Source organism: Pleurodeles waltl, unplaced genomic scaffold, assembly GCF_031143425.1.
Source record: "Pleurodeles waltl isolate 20211129_DDA unplaced genomic scaffold, aPleWal1.hap1.20221129 scaffold_39, whole genome shotgun sequence".
Taxonomy (NCBI): Eukaryota; Metazoa; Chordata; class Amphibia; order Caudata; family Salamandridae; genus Pleurodeles; species Pleurodeles waltl.
Window position 1 is genome coordinate 8,275,848 of NW_027150097.1, and position 16,923 is coordinate 8,292,770.

A 16,923-nucleotide genomic window follows, 5' to 3' on the forward strand; every position below is an offset into this window, starting at 1 on the left:
CCTACATATCAAAAGCGCAGCTGTCAATAGTTCAGCAGGTTCACAGTGCAGAAGGTTCAGTGGCACCAGGGTCCCCTGCGTCCCAATCACAGCTGGTTTTTAACTTCTGTATTCAGGGGATGGGAGGGGTGGGGGTGTTGCGTCGTGCACACACAGTGCCTGTTTTGCAGAGAAGTTTTAATAAATACACAAAGAATAATATGGAGTCTTTAGCCACGAGGAACACCTTCCCCTACCTTTTATTCTCTCCGATTCCACATCACCGCACCTACCATCCAACTCCAAAACTCGGGGGAGACTAACACTCCCTACCTCCCTTGGTGTGCATCATGGGCGTGCCCATGACAAACACAACATTTCTCCTTAACCAATACAAAACAAACATAGCTGCTCAAAAAAAAGATACTATACTAATCCAGTATACAAGAATAGTACACAACAATAAATACCACATTCAGTCAATCCACCCCGAATCCTTGCAGCCGCGTTGAGCATGGCGGTCGAGGACTCAAACTGTACCGTTCAAGTCCTTGTCTCAGAGGCACTGAGTTGATTGGTATGGAGCCAGGCACCTCCTGATCTGAATCTTGAACTGGCTCCAAATTCTGCATGTCCACACCCCCTGTAGTAGAGGATTGAGAATTAGTAGCAGTCACCACCGGCCATATGCACTGGCTCAAAATTCTGCAAGTCCACACCCCATGTAGTAGATGATTGAGAATTAGTAGCAGTCACCACAGGGTCCACTGTCAGGATGATCCATCCTCTCTCCTTCATCAGCTTCAGATCCCACTGTTTCCCTGAGCAGGAAGGTCTGGAATTGAAAATACAGAGGACATTAAATAACATTCACTCAGTACATGGCACTCATTTTGGTTTATAAGCTGGAAATTGAGCCATCAGTCTGGTGTCAAGAGTGTCAGGATGGCCGGGTGGTCTAAGGTGCTGCGTTCAGGTCACAGTCTCCCTTGGAGATGTGGGTTCAAACCCCTCTTCTGACAAGTGTCTTTTGCGAGGTGGATACATTTTTGGACTTTTTTTTTTTCAAGCACACTTATCAAAAACAATGTCAACAGTTTCTGTAAATTATCGATAAGATCTATTGTCCGTTGCTTGCACTAATTGCCTGAAGTTGGCTAAATCGCAGTAAATCGGTAAAGCGGGAAATCACAGCATCTTCAACAAATCGTGATAGAGGGGCAGAGATAAAGGTTTCGACCCTACATATCAAAAGCACAGCTGTCAATAGTTCAGCAGGTTCACAGTGCAGAAGGTTTAGTGGCACCAGGGTCCCCTGCGTCCCAATCACAGCTGGTTTTTAACTTCTGTATTCAGGCCATGGGAGGGGTGTGTTGCATCGTGCACACACAATGCCTGTTTCGCAGATAAGTTTTAATAAATACACAGAGAATAATATAGAGTCATTGGCCACGAGGAACACCTTCCCTGACCTTTTATTCTCTCTGGTTCTACGTCACCGCGCCTACCATCCAACTCCAAAACTCGGGGGAGACTAACACTCCCTACCTCCCTTGGTGTGCATCATAGGCGTGCCCATGACGAACACAACATTTCTCCTTAACCAATACAAAACAAACATAGCTGCTCAAAAAAAAGATACTATACTAATCCAGTATACAAGAATAGTACACAACAAGAAATGCCACATTCAGTCAATCCACCTTGAATACTTGCAGCCGCGTTGAGCATGGCGGTCGAGGACTCAAACTGTACCGTTCAAGTCCTTGTCTCAGAGGCACTGAGTTGATTGGTATGGAGCCAGGCACCTCCTGATCTGAATCTTGAACTGGCTCCAAATTCTGCATGTCCACACCCCTTGTAGTAGATGATTGAGAATTAGTAGCAGTCACCACCGGCCATGTGCACTGGCTCAAACTTCTGCATGTCCACACCCCATGTAGTCGATGATTGAGAATTAGTAGCAGTCACCACCGGATTCACTGTCAGGATGATCCATCCTCTCTCCTTCATCAGCTTCAGATCCCACTGTTTCCCTGAGCAGGAAGGTCTGGAATTGAAAATACAGAGGTCATTAAACAACATTCACTCAGTACATGGCACTCATTTTGGTTTATACGCTCGAAATTGAGCCATGAGGAAGGTGTGAAGAGTGTCAGGATGGCCGAGTGGTCTAAGGTGCTGCGTTCAGGTTGCAGCCTCCCTTGGAGGTGTGGGTTCAAATCCCACTTCTGACAAGTGTATTTTGCGAGGTGGATACATTTTTGGACTTTTTTTTCCCAAGCACCGTATCAAAAACAATGTCAACAGTTTCTGTAAATTATCGATAAGATCTATTTTCCGTTGCTTGCACTAATTGCCTGAAGTTGGCTAAATCGCAGTAAATCGGTAAAGCAGGAAATCACAGCATCTTCAACAAATCGTGATAGAGGGGCCGAGATAAAGGTTTCGACCCTACATATCAAAAGCGCAGCTGTCAATAGTTCAGCAGGTTCACAGTGCAGAAGGTTCAGTGGCACCAGGGTCCCCTGCGTCCCAATCACAGCTGGTTTTTAACTTCTGTATTCAGGGGATGGGAGGGGTGGGGGTGTTGCGTCGTGCACACACAGTGCCTGTTTTGCAGAGAAGTTTTAATAAATACACAAAGAATAATATGGAGTCTTTAGCCACGAGGAACACCTTCCCCTACCTTTTATTCTCTCCGATTCCACATCACCGCACCTACCATCCAACTCCAAAACTCGGGGGAGACTAACACTCCCTACCTCCCTTGGTGTGCATCATGGGCGTGCCCATGACGAACACAACATTTCTCCTTAACCAATACAAAACAAACATAGCTGCTCAAAAAAAAGATACTATACTAATCCAGTATACAAGAATAGTACACAACAATAAATACCACATTCAGTCAATCCACCCCGAATCCTTGCAGCCGCGTTGAGCATGGCGGTCGAGGACTCAAACTGTACCGTTCAAGTCCTTGTCTCAGAGGCACTGAGTTGATTGGTATGGAGACAGGCACCTCCTGATCTGAATCTTGAACTGGCTCCAAATTCTGCATGTCCACACCCCCTGTAGTAGATGATTGAGAATTAGTAGCAGTCACCACCGGCCATATGCACTGGCTCAAAATTCTGCAAGTCCACACCCCATGTAGTAGATGATTGAGAATTAGTAGCAGTCACCTCAGGGTCCACTGTCAGGATGATCCATCCTCTCTCCTTCATCAGCTTCAGATCCCACTGTTTCCCTGAGCAGGAAGGTCTGGAATTGAAAATACAGAGGACATTAAATAACATTCACTCAGTACATGGCACTCATTTTGGTTTATAAGCTGGAAATTGAGCCATCAGTCTGGTGTCAAGAGTGTCAGGATGGCCGGGTGGTCTAAGGTGCTGCATTCAGGTCACAGTCTCCCTTGGAGACGTGGGTTCAAACCCATCTTCTGACAAGTGTCTTTTGCGAGGTGGATACATTTTTGGACTTTTTTTTTTCAAGCACCCTTATCAAAAACAATGTCAACAGTTTCTGTAAATTATCGATAAGATCTATTGTCCGTTGCTTGCACTAATTGCCTGAAGTTGGCTAAATCGCGGTAAATCGGTAAAGCAGGAAATCACAGCATCTTCAACAAATCGTGATAGAGGGGCCGAGATAAAGGTTTCGACCCTACATATCAAAAGCACAGCTGTCAATAGTTCAGCAGGTTCACAGTGCAGAAGGTTCAGTGGCACCAGGGTCCCCTGCGTCCCAATCACAGCTGGTTTTTAACTTCTGTATTCATGGCATGGGAGGGGTGTGTTGCATCGTGCACACACAGTGCCTGTTTCGCAAATAAGTTTTAATAAATACACAGAGAATAATATAGAGTCATTGGCCACGAGGAACACCTTCCCTGACCTTTTATTCTCTCCGGTTCCACGTCACTGCGCCTACCATCCAACTCCAAAACTCGGGGGAGACTAACACTCCCTACCTCCCTTGGTGTGCATCATAGGCGTGCCCATGACGAACACAACATTTCTCCTAAACCAATACAAAACAAACATAGCTGCTAAAAAAAAAGATACTATACTAAACCAGTATACAAGAATAGTACACAACAAGAAATGCCACATTCAGTCAATCCACCCCGAATCCTTGCAGCCACGTTGAGCATGGCGGTCGAGGACTCAAACTGTACCGTTCAAGTCCTTGTCTCAGGGGCACTGATTGGTTGGTATGGAGCCAGGCACCTCCTGATCTGAATCTTGAACTGGCTCCAAATTCTGCATGTCCACACCCCCTGTAGTAGATGATTGAGAATTAGTAGCAGTCACCACCGGCCATGTGCACTGGCTCAAAATTCAGCATGTCCACACCCCATGTAGTAGATGATTGAGAATTAGTAGCATTCACCACAGGATCCACTGTCAGGATGATCCATCCTCTCTCCTTCATCAGCTTCAGATCCCACTGTTTCCCTGAGCAGGAAGGTCTGGAATTGAAAATACAGAGGACATTAAACAACATTCACTCAGTACATGGCACTCATTTTGGTTTATAAGCTGGAAATTGAGCCATCAGTCTAGTGTCAAGAGTGTCAGGATGGCCGAGTGGTCTAAGGCGCTGCGTTCAGGTCGCGGTCTCCTTTGGAGGCGTGGGTTCGAATCCCACTTCTGACAAGTGTCTTCTGCGAGGTGGATACATTTTTGGACTTTTTTTTTCCAAGCACCCGTATCAAAAACGATGTCAACAGTTTCTGTAAATTATCGATAAGATCTATTGTCCGTTGCATGCTCTAATTTCCTAAAGTTGGCTAAATCGCAGTAAATCGGTAAAGCGGGAAATCACAGCATCTTCAACAAATCGTGATAGAGGGGCAGAGATAAAGGTTTCGACCCTACATATCAAGAGCGCAGCTGTCGATAGTTCAGCAGGTTCACAGTGCAGAAGGTTCAGTGGCACCAGGGTCCCCTGCGTCCCAATCACAGCTGGTTTTTAACTTCTGTATTCAGGGCATGGGAGGGGTGTGTTGCATCGTGCACACACGGTGCCTGTTTCGCAGATAAGTTTTAATAAATACACAGAGAATAATATTGAGTCATTGGCCACGAGGAACACCTTCCCTGACCTTTTATTCTCTCCGGTTCCACGTCACCGCGCCTACCATCCAACTCCAAAACTCGGGGGAGACTAACACTCCCTACCTCCCTTGGTGTGCATCATAGGCGTGCCCATGACGAACACAACATTTCTCCTTAACCAATACAAAACAAACATAGCTGCTCAAAAAAAAGATACTATACTAATCCAGTATACAAGAATAGTACACAACAAGAAATGCCACATTCAGTCAATCCACCCCGAATCCTTGCAGATGCGTTGAGCATGGCGGTCGAGGACTCAAACTGTACCGTTCAAGTCCTTGTCTCAGAGGCACTGAGTTGATTGGTATGGAGCCAGGCACCTCCTGATCTGAATCTTGAACTGGCTCCAAATTCTGCATGTCCACACCCCTTGTAGTAGATGATTGAGAATTAGTAGCAGTCACCACCGGCCATGTGCACTGGCTCAAACTTCTGCATGTCCACACCCCATGTAGTCGATGATTGAGAATTAGTAGCAGTCACCACCGGAATCACTGTCAGGATGATCCATCCTCTCTCCTTCATCAGCTTCAGATCCCACTGTTTCCCTGAGCAGGAAGGTCTGGAATTGAAAATACAGAGGACATTAAACAACATTCTCTCAGTACATGGCACTCATTTTGGTTTATACGCTCGAAATTGAGCCATGAGCGAGGTGTGAAGAGTGTCAGGATGGCCGAGTGGTCTAAGGCACTATGTTCAGGTTGCAGCCTCCCTTGGAGGTGTGGGTTCAAATCCCACTTCTGACAAGTGTATTTTGCGAGGTGGATACATTTTTGTACTTTTTTTCCCAAGCACCGTATCAAAAACAATGTCAACAGTTTCTGTAAATTATCGATAAGATCTATTTTCCGTTGCTTGCACTAATTGCCTGAAGTTGGCTAAATCGCAGTAAATCGGTAAAGCAGGAAATCACAGCATCTTCAACAAATCGTGATAGAGGGGCCGAGATAAAGGTTTCGACCCTACATATCAAAAGCGCAGCTGTCAATAGTTCAGCAGGTTCACAGTGCAGAAGGTTCAGTGGCACAAGGGTCCCCTGCGTCCCAATCACAGCTGGTTTTTAACTTCTATATTCAGGGGATGGGAGGGGTGGGGGTGTTGCGTCGTGCACACACAGTGCCTGTTTTGCAGAGAAGTTTTAATAAATACACAAAGAATAATATGGAGTCTTTAGCCACGAGGAACACCTTCCCCTACCTTTTATTCTCTCCGATTCCACATCACCGCACCTACCATCCAACTCCAAAACTCGGGGGAGACTAACACTCCCTACCTCCCTTGGTGTGCATCATGGGCGTGCCCATGACGAACACAACATTTCTCCTTAACCAATACAAAACAAACATAGCTGCTCAAAAAAAAGATACTATACTAATCCAGTATACAAGAATAGTACACAACAATAAATACCACATTCAGTCAATCCACCCCGAATCCTTGCAGCCGCGTTGAGCATGGCGGTCGAAGACTCAAACTGTACCGTTCAAGTCCTTGTCTCAGAGGCACTGAGTTGATTGGTATGGAGCCAGGCACCTCCTGATCTGAATCTTGAACTGGCTCCTAATTCTGCATGTCCACACCCCCTGTAGTAGATGATTGAGAATTAGTAGCAGTCACCACCGGCCATATGCACAGGCTCAAAATTCTGCAAGTCCACACCCCATGTAGTAGATGATTGAGAATTAGTAGCAGTCACCACAAGGTCCACTGTCAGGATGATCCATCGTCTCTCTTTCATCAGCTTCAGATCCCACTGTTTCCCTGAGCAGGAAGGTCTGGAATTGAAAATACAGAGGACATTAAACAACATTCACTCAGTACATGGCACTCATTTTGGTTTATAAGCTGGAAATTGAGCCATCAGTGCAGTGTTAAGAGTGTCAGGGTGGCCGAGTGGTTTAAGGCTCTGCATTCAGGTCGCAGTCTCCTTTGGAGGCGTGGGTTCGAATCCCACTTCTGACAAGTGTCTTTTGCGAGGTGGATACATTTTTTGACTTTTTTTTTCCAAGCACCCGTATCAAAAACAATGTCAACAGTTTCTGTAAATTATCGATAAGATCTATTGTCCGTTGCTTGCACTAATTTCCTGAAGTTGGCTAAATCGCAGTAAATCGGTAAAGCGGGAAATCACAGCATCTTCAACAAATCGTGATAGAGGGGCAGAGATAGAGGTTTCGACCCTACATATCAAGAGCGCAGCTGTCAATAGTTCAGCAGGTTCACAGTGCAGAAGGTTCAGTGGCACCAGGGTCCCCTGCGTCCCAATCACAGCTGGTTTTTAACTTCTGTATTCAGGGCATGGGAGGGGTGTGTTGCATCGTGCACACACGGTGCCTGTTTCGCAGATAAGTTTTAATAAATACACAGAGAATAATATAGAGTCATTGGCCACGAGGAACACCTTCCCTGACCTTTTATTCTCTCCGGTTCCACGTCACCGCGCCTACCACCCAACTCCAAAACTCGGGGGAGACTAACACTCCCTACCTCCCTTGGTGTGCATCATAGGCGTGCCCATGACGAACACAACATTTCTCCTTAACCAATACAAAACAAACATAGCTGCTCAAAAAAAAGATACTATACTAATCCAGTATACAAGAATAGTACACAACAAGAAATGCCACATTCAGTCAATCCACCCCGAATCCTTGCAGCCGCGTTGAGCATGGCGGTCGAGGACTCAAACTGTACCGTTCAAGTCCTTGTCTCAGAGGCACTGAGTTGATTGGTATGGAGCCAGGCACCTCCTGATCTGAATCTTGAACTGGCTCCAAATTCTGCATGTCCACACCCCTTGTAGTAGATGATTGAGAATTAGTAGCAGTCACCACCGGCCATGTGCACTGGCTCCAACATCTGCATGTCCACACCCCATGTAGTCGATGATTTAGAATTAGTAGCAGTCACCACCGGATTCACTGTCAGGATGATCCATCCTCTCTCCTTCATCAGCTTCAGATCCCACTGTTTCCCTGAGCAGGAAGGTCTGGAATTGAAAATACAGAGGACATTAAACAACATTCACTCAGTACATGGCACTCATTTTGGTTTATACGCTCGAAATTGAGCCATGAGCTAGGTGTGAAAAGTGTCAGGATGGCCGAGTGGTTTAAGGTGCTACGTTCAGATCGCAGCCTCCCTTGGAGGTGTGGGTTCAAATCCCACTTCTGACAAGTTTATTTTGCGAGGTGGATACATTTTTGTACTTTTTTTCCCAAGCACCGTATCAAAAACAATGTCAACAGTTTCTGTAAATTATCGATAAGATCTATTTTCCGTTGCTTGCACTAATTGCCTGAAGTTGGCTAAATCGCAGTAAATCGGTAAAGCAGGAAATCACAGCATCTTCAACAAATCGTGATAGAGGGGCCGAGATAAAGGTTTCGACCCTACATATCAAAAGCGCAGCTGTCAATAGTTCAGCAGGTTCACAGTGCAGTAGGTTCAGTGGCACAAGGGTCCCCTGCGTCCCAATCACAGCTGGTTTTTAACTTCTGTATACAGGGGATGGGAGGGGTGGGGGTGTTGCGTCGTGCACACACAGTGCCTGTTTTGCAGAGAAGTTTTAATAAATACACAAAGAATAATATGGAGTCTTTAGCCACGAGGAACACCTTCCCCTACCTTTTATTCTCTCCGATTCCACATCACCGCACCTACCATCCAACTCCAAAACTCGGGGGAGACTAACACTCCCTACCTCCCTTGGTGTGCATCCTGGGCGTGCCCATGACGAACACAACATTTCTCCTTAACCAATACAAAACAAACATAGCTGCTCAAAAAAAAGATACTATACTAATCCAGTATACAAGAATAGTACACAACAAGAAATACCACATTCAGTCAATCCACCCCGAATCCTTGCAGCCGCGTTGAGCATGGCGGTCGAGGACTCAAACTGTACCGTTCAAGTCCTTGTCTCAGGGGCACTGATTGGTTGGTATGGAGCCAGGCACCTCCTGATCTGAATCTTGAACTGGCTCCAAATTCTGCATGTCCACACCCCCTGTAGTAGATGATTGAGAATTAGTAGCAGTCACCACCGGCCATGTGCACTGGCTCAAAATTCAGCATGTCCACACCCCATGTAGTAGATGATTGAGAATTAGTAGCATTCACCACCGGATCCACTGTCAGGATGATCCATCCTCTCTCCTTCATCAGCTTCAGATCCCACTGTTTCCCTGAGCAGGAAGGTCTGGAATTGAAAATACAGAGGACATTAAACAACATTCACTCAGTACATGGCACTCATTTTGGTTTATAAGCTGGAAATTGAGCCATCAGTCTAGTGTCAAGAGTGTCAGGATGGCCGAGTGGTCTAAGGCGCTGCGTTCAGGTCGCGGTCTCCTTTGGAGGCGTGGGTTCGAATCCCACTTCTGACAAGTGTCTTTTGCGAGGTGGATACATTTTTGGACTTTTTTTTTCCAAGCACCCGTATCAAAAACAATGTCAACAGTTTCTGTAAATTATCGATAAGATCTATTGTCCGTTGCTTGCACTAATTTCCTAAAGTTGGCTAAATCGCAGTAAATCGGTAAAGCGGGAAATCACAGCATCTTCAACAAATCGTGATAGAGGGGCCGAGATAAAGGTTTCAACCCTACATATCAAGAGCGCAGCTGTCGATAGTTCAGCAGGTTCACAGTGCAGAAGGTTCAGTGGCACCAGGGTCCCCTGCGTCCCAATCACAGCTGGTTTTTAACTTCTGTATTCAGGGCATGGGAGGGGTGTGTTGCATCGTGCACACACGGTGCCTGTTTCGCAGAAAAGTTTTAATAAATACACAGAGAATAATATAGAGTCATTGGCCACGAGGAACACCTTCCCTGACCTTTTATTCTCTCCGGTTCCACGTCACCGCGCCTACCATCCAACTCCAAAACTCGGGGGAGACTAACACTCCCTACCTCCCTTGGTGTGCATCATGGGCGTGCCCATGACGAACACAACATTTCTCCTTAACCAATACAAAACAAACATAGCTGCTCAAAAAAAAGATACTATACTAATCCAGTATACAAGAATAGTACACAACAATAAATACCACATTCAGTCAATCCACCCCGAATCCTTGCAGCCGCGTTGAGCATGGCGGTCGAAGACTCAAACTGTACCGTTCAAGTCCTTGTCTCAGAGGCACTGAGTTGATTGGTATGGCGCCAGGCACCTCCTGATCTGAATCTTGAACTGGCTCCAAATTCTGCATGTCCACACCCCCTGTAGTAGATGATTGAGAATTAGTAGCAGTCACCACCGGCCATATGCACAGGCTAAAAATTCTGCAAGTCCACACCCCATGTAGTAGATGATTGAGAATTAGTAGCAGTCACCACAAGGTCCACTGTCAGGATGATCCATCCTCTCTCCTTCATCAGCTTCAGATCCCACTGTTTCCCTGAGCAGGATGGTCTGGAATTTAAAATACAGAGGACATTAAATAACATTCACTCAGTACATGGCACTCATTTTGGTTTATAAGCTGTAAATTGAGCCATCAGTCTGGTGTCAAGAGTATTAGGATGGCCGGGTGGTCTAAGGTACTGCATTCATGTCACAGTCTCCCTCGGAGACGTGGGTTCAAACCCCTCTTCTGACAAGTGTCTTTTGCGAGGTGGATACGTTTTTGGACTTTTTTTTTTCAAGCACCCTTATCAAAAACAATGTCAACAGTTTCTGTAAATTATCGATAAGATCTATTGTCCGTTGCTTGCACTAATTGCCTGAAGTTGGCTAAATCGCAGTAAATCGGTAAAGCGGGAAATCACAGCATCTTCAACAAATCGTGATAGAGGGGCAGAGATAAAGGTTTCGACCCTACATATCAAAAGCGCAGCTGTCAATAGTTCAGCAGGTTCACAGTGCAGAAGGTTCAGTGGCACCAGGGTCCCCTGCATCCCAATCACAGCTGGTTTTTAACTTCTGTATTCAGGGCATGGGAGGGGTGTGTTGCATCGTGCACACACAGTGCCTGTTTCACAGATAAGTTTTAATAAATACACAGAGAATAATATAGAGTCATTGGCCACGAGGAACACCTTCCCTGACCTTTTATTCTCTCCGGTTCCACGTCACCGCGCCTACCATCCAACTCCAAATCTCGGGGGAGACTAAAACTCCCTACCTCCCTTGGTGTGCATCATAGGCGTGCCCATGACGAACACAACATTTCTCCTTAACAAATACAAAACAAACATAGCTGCTCAAAAAAAGATACTATACTAAACCAGTATACAAGAATAGTACACAACAAGAAATGCCACATTCAGTCAATCCACCCCGAATCCTTGCAGCCGCGTTGATCATGGCGGTCGAGGACTCAAACTGTACCGTTCAAGTCCTTGTCTCAGAGGCACTGAGTTGATTGGTATGGAGCCAGGCACCTCCTGATCTGAATCTTGAACTGGCTCCAAATTCTGCATGTCCACACCCCCTGTAGTAGATGATTGAGAATTAGTAGCAGTCACCACCGGCCATGTGCACTGGCTCAAAATTCAGCATGTCCACACCCCATGTAGTAGATGATTGAGAATTAGTAGCAGTCACCACCGAATCCACTGTCAGGATGATCCATCCTCTCTCCTTCATCAGCTTCAGATCCCACTGTTTCCCTGAGCAGGAAGGTCTGGAATTGAAAATACAGAGGACATTAAACAACATTCACTCAATACATGGCACTCATTTTGGTTTATAAGCTGGAAATTGAGCCATCAGTACAGTGTCACGAGTGTCAGGATGGCCGAGTGGTCTAAGGTGCTGCGTTCAGGTCTCAGTTTCCTTTGAAGGCGTGGGTTCGAATCCCACTTCTGATAATTGTTTTTTGCGAGGTGGATACATTTTTTGTCTTTTTTTTTCCAAGCACCCGTATCAAAAACAATGTCAGCAGTTTCTGTAAATTATCGATAAGATCTATTGTCCGTTGCTTGCACTAATTTCCTGAAGTTGGCTAAATCGCAGTAAATCGGTAAAGCGGGAAATCACAGCATCTTCAACAAATCGTGATAGAGGGGCAGAGATAAAGATTTTGACCCTACATATCAAGAGCGCAGCTGTCAATAGTTCAGCAGGTTCACAGTGCAGAAGGTTCAGTGGCACCAGGGTCCCCTGCGTCCCAATCACAGCTGTTTTTTAACTTCTGTATTCAGGGCATGGGAGGGGTGTGTTGCATCGTGCACACATGGTGCCTGTTTCGCAGATAAGTTTTAATAAATACAGAGAGAATAATATAGAGTCATTGGCCACGAGGAACACCTTCCCTGGCCTTTTATTCTCTCCGGTTCCACGTCACCGCGCCTACCATCCAACTCCAAAACTCGGGGGAGACTAACACTCCCTACCTCCCTTGGTGTGCATCATAGGCGTGCTCATGACGAACACAACATTTCTCCTTAACCAATACAAAACAAACATAGCTGCTCAAAAAAAAGATACTATACTAATCCAGTATACGAGAATAGTACACAACAAGAAATCCCACATTCAGTCAATCCACCCCGAATCCTTGCAGCCGCGTTAAGCATGGCGGTCGAGGACTCAAACTGTACCATTCAAGTCCTTGTCTCAGAGGCACTGAGTTGATTGGTATGGAGCCAGGCACCTCCTGATCAGAATCTTGAACTGGCTCCAAATTCTGCATGTCCACACCCCCTGTAGTAGATGATTGAGAATTAGTAGCAGTCACCACCGGCCATGTGCACTGGCTCAAAATTCAGCATGTCCACACCCCATGTAGTAGATGATTGAGAATTAGTAGCAGTCACCACCGGATCCACTGTCAGGATGATCCATCCTCTCTCCTTCATCAGCTTCAGATCCCACTGTTTCCCTGAGCAGGAAGGTCTGGAATTGAAAATACAGAGGACATTAAACAACATTCACTCAGTACATGGCACTCATTTTGGTTTATAAGCTGGAAATTGGGCCATCAGTTCAGTGTCAAGAGTGTCAGGATGGACGGGTGGTCAAAGGTGCTGTATTCAGGTCACAGTCTCCCTTGGAGATGTGGGTTCAAACCCCTCTTCTCACAAGTGTCTTTTGCGAGGTGGATAAATTTTTGGACTTTTTTTTTCCAAGCACCCTTATCAAAAACAATGTCAACAGTTTCTGTAAATTATCGATAAGATCTATTGTCCGTTGCTTGCACTAATTGCCTGAAGTTGGCTAAATCGCAGTAAATCGGTAAAGCAGGAAATCACAGCATCTTCAACAAATCGTAATAGAGGGGCCGAGATAAAGGTTTCGACCCTACATATCAAAAGCACAGCTGTCAATAGTTCAGCAGGTTCACAGTGCAGAAGGTTCAGTGGCACCAGGGTCCCCTGCGTCCCAATCACAGCTGGTTTTTAACTTCTGTATTCATGGCATGGGAGGGGTGTGTTGCATCGTGCACACACAGTGCCTGTTTCGCAAATAAGTTTTAATAAATACACAGAGAATAATATAGAGTCATTGGCCACGAGGAACACCCTCCCTGACCTTTTATTCTCTCCGGTTCCACGTCACTGCGCCTACCATCCAACTCCAAAACTCGGGGGAGACTAACACTCCCTATCTCCCTTGGTGTGCATCATAGGCGTGCCCATGACGAACACAACATTTCTCCTTAACCAATACAAAACAAACATAGCTGCTCAAAAAAAAGATACTATACTAAACCAGTATACAAGAATAGTACACAATAAGAAATGCCACATTCAGTCAATCCTCCCAGAATCCTTGCAGCCACGTTGAGCATGGCGGTCGAAGACTCAAACTGTACCGTTCAAGTCCTTGTCTCAGAGGCACTGAGTTGATTGGTATGCAGCCAGGTACCTCCTGATCTGAATCTTGAACTGGCTCCGAATTCTGCATGTCCACACCCCCTGTAGTAGATGATTGAGAATTAGTAGCAGTCACCACCGGCCATGTGCACTGGCTCAAAATTCAGCATGTCCACACCCCATGTAGTAGATGATTGAGAATTAGTAGCAGTCACCACCGGATCCACTGTCAGGATGATCAATCCTCTCTCCTTCATCAGCTTCAGATCCCACTGTTTCCCTGAGCAGGAAGGTCTGGAATTGAAAATACAGAGGACATTAAACAACATTCACTCAGTACATGGCACTCATTTTGGTTTATAAGCTGGAAATTGAGCCATCAGTGCAGTGTCACAAGTGTCAGGATGGCCGAGTGGTCCAAGGCGCTGCGTTCAGGTCACAGTCTCTTTTGGAGGTGTGGGTTCGAATCCCACTTCTTACAAGTGTCTTTTGCGAGGTGGATACATTTGTTGTCTTTTTTTTTTTGAAACACCCGTATCAAAAACAATGTCAACAGTTTCTGTAAATTATCGATAAGATCTATTGTCCGTTGCTTGCACTAATTTCCTGAAGTTGGCTAAATCGCAGTAAATCGGTAAAGTGGGAAATCACAGCATCTTCAACAAATCGTGATAGAGGGGCAGAGATAAAGGTTTTGACCCTACATATCAAGAGCGCAGCTGTCAATAGTTCAGCAGGTTCACAGTGCAGAAGGTTCAGTGGCACCAGGGTCCCCTGCGTCCCAATCACAGCTGGTTTTTAACTTCTGTATTCAGGGCATGGGAGGGATGTGTTGCATCGTGCACACACAGTGCCTGTTTCGCCGATAAGTTTTAATAAATACACAGAGAATAATATAGAGTCATTGGCCACGAGGAACACCTTCCCTGGCCTTTTATTCTCTCCGGTTCCACGTCACTGCGCCTACCATCCAACTCCAAAACTCGGGGGAGACTAACACTCCCTACCTCCCTTGGTGTGCATCATAGGCGTGCCCATGACGAACACAACATTTCTCTTTAACCAATACAAAACAAACATAGCTGCTCAAAAAAAAAGATACTATACTAATCCAGTATACAAGAATAGTACACAACAAGAAATGCCACATTCAGTCAATCCACCCCGAATCCTTGCAGCCGCGTTGAGCATGGCGGTCGAGGACTCAAACTGTACCGTTCAAGTCCTTGTCTCAGAGGCACTGAGTTGATTGGTATGGAGCCAGGCACCTCCTGATCTGAATCTTGAACTGGCTCCAAATTCTGCATGTCCACACCCCTTGTGGTAGATGATTGAGAATTAGTAGCAGTCACCACCGGCCATGTGCACTGGCTCAAACTTCTGCATGTCCACACCCCATGTAGTCGATGATTGAGAATTAGTAGCAGTCACCACCGGATTCACTGTCAGGATGATCCATCCTCTCTCCTTCATCAGCTTCAGATCCCACTGTTTCCCTGAGCAGGAAGGTCTGGAATTGAAAATACAGAGGACATTAAACAACATTCACTCAGTACATGGCACTCATTTTGGTTTATTAGCTGGAAATTGAGCCATCAGTGCAGTGTCAAGAGTGTCAGGATGGCAGAGTGGTCTAAGGCGGTGCGTTCAGGTCGCAGTCTCCTTTGGAGGCGTGGGTTCGAATCCCATTTCGGACAAGTGTCTTTTGCGAGGTGGATACATTTTTGGACTTTTTTTTTCCAAGCACCCGTATCAAAAACAATGTCAACAGTTTCTGTAAATTATCGATAAGATCTATTGTCCGTTGCTTGCACTAATTTCCTGAAGTTGGCTAAATCGCAGTAAATCGGTAAAGCGGGAAATCACAGCATCTTCATCAAATCGTGATAGAGGGGCAGAGATAAAGGTTTCGACCCTACATATCAAGAGCGCAGCTGTCAATAGTTCAGCAGGTTCACAGTGCACAAGGTTCAGTGGCACCAGGGTCCCCTGCGTCCCAATCACAGCTGGTTTTTAACTTCTGTATTCATGGCATGGGAGGGGTGTGTTGCATCGTGCACACACAGTGCCTGTTTCGCAAATAAGTTTTAATAAATACACAGAGAATAATATAGAGTCATTGGCCACGAGGAACACCTTCCCTGACCTTTTATTCTCTCCGGTTCCACGTCACTGCGCCTACCATCCAACTCCAAAACTCGGGGGAGACTAACACTCCCTACCTCCCTTGGTGTGCATCATAGGCGTGCCCATGACGAACACAACATTTCTCCTAAACCAATACAAAACAAACATAGCTGCTAAAAAAAAAGATACTATACTAAACCAGTATACAAGAATAGTACACAACAAGAAATGCCACATTCAGTCAATCCACCCCGAATCCTTGCAGCCACGTTGAGCATGGCGGTCGAGGACTCAAACTGTACCGTTCAAGTCCTTGTCTCAGGGGCACTGATTGGTTGGTATGGAGCCAGGCACCTCCTGATCTGAATCTTGAACTGGCTCCAAATTCTGCATGTCCACACCCCTTGTAGTAGATGATTGAGAATTAGTAGCAGTCACCACCGGCCATGTGCACTGGCTCAAACTTCTGCATGTCCACACCCCATGTAGTCGATGATTGAGAATTAGTAGCAGTCACCACAGGGTCCACTGTCAGGATGATCCATCCTCTCTCCTTCATCAGCTTCAGATCTCACTGTTTCCCTGAGCAGGAAGGTCTGGAATTGAAAATACAGAGGACATTAAACAAAATTTACTCAGTACATGGCACTCATTTTGGTTTATAAGCTGGAAATTGAGCCATCAGTGCAGTGTCAAGAGTGTCAGGATGGCAGAGTGGTCTAAGGCGCTGCGTTCAGGTCGCAGTCTCCTTTGGAGGCGTGGGTTCGAATCCCACATCTGACAAGTGTCTTTTGCGAGGTGGATACATTTTTGGACTTTTTTTTTCCAAGCACCCGTATCAAAAACAATGTCAACAGTTTCTGTAAATTATCGATAAGATCTATTGTCCGTTGCTTGCACTAATTTCCTGAAGTTGG

The 16,923-nt window shown here is 45.8% G+C and overlaps 3 non-coding genes across 3 annotated transcripts; all 3 read left to right on the forward strand.

Annotated features, from left to right (window-relative positions):
* The first annotated feature begins 4,563 nt into the window (after positions 1-4,563).
* TRNAL-CAG (transfer RNA leucine (anticodon CAG)) lies at positions 4,564-4,646 on the forward strand. Its single transcript has one exon. It is a non-coding gene; the product is annotated as a tRNA-Leu (tRNA).
* Positions 4,647-6,993: 2,347 nt separating this feature from the next.
* TRNAL-CAG (transfer RNA leucine (anticodon CAG)) lies at positions 6,994-7,076 on the forward strand. The gene has a single exon. It is a non-coding gene; the product is annotated as a tRNA-Leu (tRNA).
* A 2,346-nt stretch (positions 7,077-9,422) lies between these two features.
* Positions 9,423-9,505, forward strand: TRNAL-CAG (transfer RNA leucine (anticodon CAG)). Its single transcript has one exon. It is a non-coding gene; the product is annotated as a tRNA-Leu (tRNA).
* Positions 9,506-16,923: the final 7,418 nt, after the last annotated feature.